The following is a 7,762-nucleotide window of genomic DNA, read 5'->3' as shown; positions in this document are numbered from 1 at the left end:
GGACGTTAGAGGTGGCCAACCACCTCCCCTGGCTATGTCACGAGTTACTATATGCTCTTAAAGTCACATACACCTTCTGCCTTGGGAGGAAGTCCACATCCCTTAAAGAAAGACACAGCTATTAACTTGCCATCATTATGCAAAGTATCTTAAATGCCACGTCATCCACTTCCAAGAGTTGTGGAGTTTCCTCCTATTTTCAGGGGATCCTCACTCTGCACCCCATTATAGGCAGGGGCATATTATGGTACCTCATCAGTCTGGGATTCTTCAAGTATTCATTCAACAATTAGAAATAAGACAGCACAATGACAGAAAAGGATGGAAATAAAAAGAATGCCTTCTTAGTGTTTAGCCTCTCCTCTTCCTGAAAAATTCAGCTTTGGTGAAAAATTCTCATACCTTCATTTGGCAAAATAAAACCTTTTTGGTTAACTAGACCCATCTTCCTCAGAGGCAGTTTGCTGATTATCTATTGTCACTTAAGCATGTTGTTTGGGATCTCAGCTTCAGCTGCAAGTGGATAATCAAAATACTTTTGTCTGTTTGTATTCTTACTATACCAGACCAGTTCCAGTAACCAGAATTTTGTCAATTTCATAAGACTTCCATGAGAGATGTTTCCATACTTGTAATACCTATGGAAGTTGCCCAGGAATATTTTTGATAGTGTCCACTTCTATCATTACCTTCTCTGCCTTCTCTGTTAATTTCCCTGTGTTGTATAGCTTGGGGGAATACAACCCCCAAATATTGTATTCCACATGTTCCATATGAAGCATAAATAGTGTTACAAAGAAATCCATAGGCCAAAATGGCATCACTTTTGCTAAAGCCCAGGAAACCAAACCAACTTTGAATACCTGACCAAATTGCTGTTTCAACCTCTCCCAGAAACCTTGTCTTAATCAACCCTTGGAATTTTCTTGTCAACACCAATGAGGTATTGTGATGAGGGCCCCCATAGAAAGAAGAGGTTATTTGCATGATAAAAACCCTTGCAGTTCCCCCGCCCCCAAGTAAAAAGATATTCTGGTCTAAAAATAATCTTTACTTTTGTTAATAGCTCTCTTGCCCCAGTTTTCTTCCTATAAAAACCTTGCATCTTATACAATCTCTGGGAGCACCCTTCTAGTTGCTAGATGAGATACTGCTCAATCATAAATGGCTTAATAAAATTAGATCTTTAAACTTAGTTGAGTTTTTTTAACAATATTAATTTACAAAATATCAGCCTAATCTATAAAATGTATTTTAGCATCTCTCATTCAGGTCTGTGCTTAGGAGACATATACAAAAAATGAAACCTGGGGATTGTCTTCAATATATAGTTTACATATGTACTCTTCCAAAAATAAATTATATCAGAAATTTTTTCTTTTAAAGTGATATGCTTTAAATCCACATGTTCTAAAATATATTGTTTTGAATTTGTGCGTCTCAGAAGAACAATGAGTTTTATCTGAAGCTATACATAGGAGAGAAAAAGTTAAGGGGCAATGAAATGGTCTGCATAGATGACAAAAGACTATAAAACCAACATTTTTATTAGCCCCTCTTCAATATGTTTACATAAGGGGAAAAAACAAAATAAAGCAACAATATGTGAAATATCACAATGGTGCTTAGCTTATTCATTTTTTAGAAGCTTGTTTCTTAGATACCATAATGTTCTGTTTAGAATACAGCCCCAGACCATCAAGTTCCATTATAATTAATTGGGCTGCATGTGACTATTCTGATGGGCTTATTTTGAGATGAAAGTTTTGGAAGAATCACATCAACTGCTAGAGAATGCACACATTTGGTATAAAAGAATTGTAATTAAACTTCAGTCATCCTCTCCTACAGAGAACATTGAATTAGAGTCAAAATTGGTTTCTATTGTGTTTAAGTCTATCAGAGGCACTGGGGGAAGATCATTAAGACACTAGAGCAAAGTGAAATCTGTGTGCAAATGTTCTATTTATTATAAAATGTGGGTGAACTCAAAGCTGTCTCAAGGGTGGGTGCTGAGCCTGGAGGAATGCAAATGCAGTCTACAGTGATTCTCGCCAACATAACCCTCTCACAAGAGCAGGGATGTGATTATTTAGGCAAGAAACTCCTCCATGGAGTGCGCAGCTCTTTTTGTAGAATGGTCTATGGAGAATCAAGAAAATAAAGAATCTCTTTGGCTTTGAAATTAAACTTGCTCTATCTTTCCTCTTTCTCACTTAAAGATTGAAATTAGATTATCAAAGTTGTCCACATTTTTAGTATTAAAGAGCAAACCACAGGCCCAGAATGGCATTACTTGTGTTTAAAGCCCAGAGCATTAAATTTAGATTTAATACTTGACCTAATTGCTTTCTCAACCTCTCACAGAAACATAAACTTAATCCACAAATCTAGAAATTTCTGGTCAATACCAATGAGACAATCTGCTTTGTGGGTCCTCTCCATCCTCCCTCCCCCATAAAGAAGAGGCAATTTTTATGATAAAAACCCTTGTAGTTTCTTTCCCCCACAAAGGGAGATGTCCTTGTCTAAAAATAATTTTTTCTTTCTTTTGTAGTGTCCTTGCCCCACCCTTCTTCCTATAAAAACCTTCCATTTTGTACAACCCCTGGGAGTGCCCTTCTAGTTGCCAGGTGGGATGCTGCTCCATTCATGAATCAATAAAGCCAATCAGATCTTCAAATTTACTTGGTTGAATTTGTTTTTTTAGCACTTACAGAAAGCTCCTTCCCTCTTATTCTCTCTGAAGCACAGTTTCTTTGGGAAGAGGAGGAAAGCTACCCATCTGGTGCGAGATGAGAAGAATGAGCCAATCTTCCAATCATTATGATTCACTCTTGTAAACACCATCAGCAGAGCAAAGGAATGATTTTGACAATTCCCCCTTTCAAACATAATTTGGGACTCCCCCAGCTTGTGGGTTGGCTGCCTGCAGAAATCCCGAAGGTCAAGCCAATGGGGAGCAGCCACATCCACAATAGCCAACAACAGTGCCCTGAGCTGAAGAGCCTGGTGGACTCATGTTCAACACAGGGATTGGGCAGCACATTTTGGAAAAATTGTCTCATCGTTAACAGCATTATTGATAAGGCCACCTTAACACCAACTGGTGTGGTACTAGAAGTTGGACCTGGAACTGGCAATATGACTGTTAAGTTGCTAGAAAAGGCAATAAAGGTAATTGCCTGTGAACTGACCCAAGGTTAATAGCTGAACTTCACAAAAGAGTTCAGGACACACCTTTGGACAGCAAACTTCCAGTAATGGTGGGGGACATGTTGAAAACAGATTTACCATTCTTTGATGCAGGTGTGGCAAATTCACCTGATCAGATCTCTTTTTTTGTCTTCAAGCTGTTCCTGTACTGACCTTTTTTTCAGATGTGCTACACTTATGTTTCAAAGAGAATTTGCTCTCTGACTGGTTGCAAAACTTGGAGATAAGTTATACTGAAGACTCTCAATGAATACACAGCTGTTAGCACATGTGAACCATCTAATGAAAGTTGGGGAGAATAATTTCAGCCCACCACAAAATATGGAATCCAGTGTTGTAAGAATAGAGCCTAAGAATCCACCACCATCTATCAATTTTCAGGAATGGGATGACCTCATAAGGATCACCTTTGTTAGAAAAAACAAGACACTGCTGCATTTAAGTCAAGTGCTGTACAGCAGCTAAGGAAAAAAAATTACAGAATTCACTGTTCAGTCCTTAATACTATAATACCAGAAGATTTCAGCACAGCAGATAAAATACAGTGAATCCTGACCAGCACAGGTTTTAGCGATAACTGAGCTTTTCCATGGTCATAGATGACTTCACATGAATTCAGTGTGGACGGTATCCATTTTTCTTAGATCTGGAAAACAGAATTTTTCAAACTCAGAAGAAACTGGATCTATATATTTTTAATAATTTGAAAAGATGAAATATGCTTTTTCTCTACTGGGACACTGGGACTATTTTTTTATTTAATACTATGGTTGTCACCAGTTATTATTCTAAATGTTTAAGGTTGTTAAGTAAGTCATTTTACGTACCCAAGTCTTTTTGGTTTGGGTTTGATTTTAATATCTAACACAAGGCAGGGGGCAATTTATACACAATCATCTTCACATTCAGGAGCTGCAGACACGCACAGCTGTACCTTTAAACTTACCATTTCTAAGAGGTTATTGTATGAGGCTGTTACACTTATATTTTTATATAATATATTACTGTGAGGACCACTGTAGACTTTTAGCTCTTTAGGATTTTGTCCCATGGGTGTAAAGTTAAAATATGCCTAACAGAGCCACATATTCCCCATACCATTTCTTTTTGCTATTCATGTGTGCAGCAGAAGAATTTTTTTTAATGTTTTCATTTTGTTCTTGCTTTCTCTGTCTATCCTATACAACTCCTATCAGTTGCCTATCCCTTTAGCTAGCATGTAGTGTCAGTATATACATCAGGGGTCTAGGTAAGCTTGTGTCTGCCTACTGAGACCCTGTGGTATAAGACATATTACTTCTGAGCATGATTCCTTACCTGTAAAATGAGGATGCTCAACTAGAATGTGAAATTAATTATAAGATTGTATTTCTTTTTCCCTTGGGGAAATAGTCATAGGTTTAACAAAATTTCCAAAGGGTTTTTAAATCACAATTATTTAAAAATAAAAATATCTGCCCTTCAACTTCAAAACAAACGAACACACCCACAGGAAAATAAAAACCTCAACCAGTCATTTTCCCACAAGTACAGGTTCCCAGTATTTCTATAACTTCTGGAAAAATTAATTTAATCTATTTTTTAAATGTAAGGTTGAGAATTTCAAAAGATGTCATAACCAAGTCTTACTTAACTATTATGTTTAAATAATTATCAATATAGTACTAATTTTTAATGCCCTTTAATAAAGAATTAGATACATATTTAAAAAACATAACTTTTCCTCTGTCCTCTTGTGACTTCTATTCTTCTCCAAGGCTCACAATGTCTCTTTCAGTATGCTGCATTCTGTATGTATTAATTATACCAGTCTAGTGGTACAATCAAGCAATCAGAAAGTAAGCAAACAAACAATCAAACCAACCTAGGAATTGATATAGTCCCCAGCCTCAATAATAAAACAACAGTCTTTTTTTTTAATCCCCCTTATGCAACAAACAAAAAACAGTGTATCCTGGTTCTTTCTATCTATATTAAGTATTCCCTAGATTTTCTCACATATATTCCTGAAAACTCTTCTCAGTTTCCTAGTCACTATTAATGTTTGATATTTTATTCAATAAATAATTTCAAACATGTTACATAAAAACAGTGTGCAATATCACCATGAATAAATAATGTTCTTTGTCCTCGAGGAGTATATAGTGTGGTGGAGGACAAATATACAGGTAATTATAAGCATTATGAGAATTATGAAAGAGATTTCTAGGAAGTATTGGGAACACAGAAGAGAAATACAACCCAGACTGGCAGAGGTGGACGTGATAGGAAAGGAGAGGAAACTGACATGTGATTGGGTTCAAGGACAAATAAGAGTTAGCTAGGTAGGCACAAAAAAAAAAAAAAAAGAAAAAGAGAAAAGGGTATCAAAGAGATGAAATGTATAACCTTTATAAGTAACTTGAATCTTGGGAATACTATTTTCTTTATCCATAAAAATAGGATAATATTCAGTCAGAGTATACCAAGATGTCTCAACCTGTGTATGTGTGCTCATGTGTACATGTATATAGTGTTTACTTCAATTGGTACCATCTCCACCTCCTCAGCTAACATCATTATGTTGGTAAGAAGAGCAATTAAGACAGTGTATAGGAATATACCAAGCGATCAACAAAATGTAATTTGGTATTTAAAATCTTCCAGGTGACCTTTTTGCTTGAATCACATGCTGATAGAGAAGAATACTAAAGGTAAAAAGTAGAAAAACAAGGGAGAGGAAAATTAATTTTTGCTGAATTTCTACTAACCATTGCATGAATCTAGGTATATATATATATATATATATACATATATATATATGTATATATATATATATATTCCTGTTTTACTGTCCCAAAACACTGTAAGTTGGAATATGCTATCACCATTTTACAGATGACAAAACTGAGACCAGAAAAGTTAATATTATTCCCGTAGTAAAACAGTAAACGAAAAAGCAAGGACTTGAAGCAAATTCTTTCCGTGTTCAAGTTCCAACACTTTCTGTATCTTCATGTGGCAGAGACCAAATCCTATGTGAGTACTTTGTCCTCTATCCATAATCATACCTGAACTTGTTTGACTTCCTCCAACAACTGCACCTGAACTTATTCTGGTTCCAAACCAAGGATAAGAGCAGAAGTAATTGAACTCTGTTAGAATAGGGGTGGTATTAGGCCTCCTGTAGGCAGTGTTTTATTGTCTTCTTTTTTTTTTTTTAAGAAAAGTATATGACTAAGGGCACATTGTCTTCCCCACTCCTAACCAAGAAAAGAAGGAAAAAGCCAAATTATTAGACTCATAGGAAATTATGTAAGAGACAATGTCTAAGATCACCTATTACCATCAACATTAAACACTGAAAGATTACTATATGTTTGGCACTAGAAAAATACCATTTAGAAAAGTGGGAAGAATAGAGAGAACTTCAAAAAAGATCTGGCATCTGAACTCAAAGCATGAGTAAGATTCCAGGCTGAGAAAAAGAATATTTGCCAAAGCACAGAGGTGAAAATAGCTAGGTTATACCTAGGAAATATCAGTAAGTTCAAGTTGGTTGGAGAATAGGTGATGGAAAAGTGAATAGAGGTATCAGTCCCTCTCATATTATCTCTCAATTCTGTCCCTTCTCTCCACCACCACTGCTACTGTCTTTATGAAATATCAGAACTTTTTACTGAACTATTATATTTGCTTTTCTCTCTTCTCCCTGCCTCCCATCTCTCATCCATATCAAAGTAAACTTTTATAATATAAAGTTCTTCATTTCACTCTCCCACTTATAAATAGTTCAATCTTTCTAAATCTTTTCAACTCTTTTTTAAAAATGCCTGAACACTCAGTAACCTAACATTTATAACATTCAGTATTTAATACAAAATTACTAGACATGTGATCCAAAACCAGGAGGAAAAAATAAATCAATAGGAACAACAAGTTACACATCCAACATTACATGTTTAGCAAGTAATAGGAGATTCTAGTTCAGATCTCTGTTTCCAGAGGCCAAGCTCTTATCTATTAAGATTTAATCCACCTTTCTTACTGTTCATCTATCCATGTCTACCATTTGTCTCTGAATCATCACTGTATTTCAAAAAAAGAAGATCTTGTATTTGAATATCAGACACATTCAATATTGATGGTGCTGCTGACATAGAATTTATTACAAGATATTCAAATATTTTAGAAGTAGATGATGATTCCTATGTTGGCCATGGAGATGGCAATTTAAGAAATATCATTATGCCAAATTTCATTATTTATAAAGACATATCTGTGTGTGTATATGTGTGTGTGCGTTTATCTAAACACAGAAACATAGACCTAGAAGGAACCCTAGAAAACAATATAGTAAATCTCTCAAAAATTTAGGAAAACAAGTCTTCCAAGCCTATTTGAATTTCTGAATTTTTAGTTCTTTGGCAAATGGCTTGCCATTAATAAACACCTGCAGCAAATTTCTGAATTACAGATACAGTTTATTGATCTATTGATATAGGTAACTCAGAACCATTTAGAATAGCAGGGAACACTTATAAATTCATAAATAATGCAATTTAAT

General features: G+C 35.4%; 1 pseudogene; it reads left to right on the top strand.

Annotated features, from left to right (window-relative positions):
* The first annotated feature begins 2,955 nt into the window (after positions 1 to 2,955).
* Positions 2,956 to 4,432, top strand: LOC150020889 (dimethyladenosine transferase pseudogene; annotated as a pseudogene).
* The last annotated feature ends 3,330 nt before the right edge of the window (positions 4,433 to 7,762 follow it).

The sequence above is a fragment of the Furipterus horrens genome, unplaced genomic scaffold, assembly GCF_987537825.1.
Source record: "Furipterus horrens unplaced genomic scaffold, mFurHor1.1.pri manual_scaffold_1, whole genome shotgun sequence".
NCBI lineage: Eukaryota > Metazoa > Chordata > Mammalia > Chiroptera > Furipteridae > Furipterus > Furipterus horrens.
Note: the sequence above shows the minus strand (reverse complement) of the source record. Positions and strands in the feature narration are given on the sequence as shown.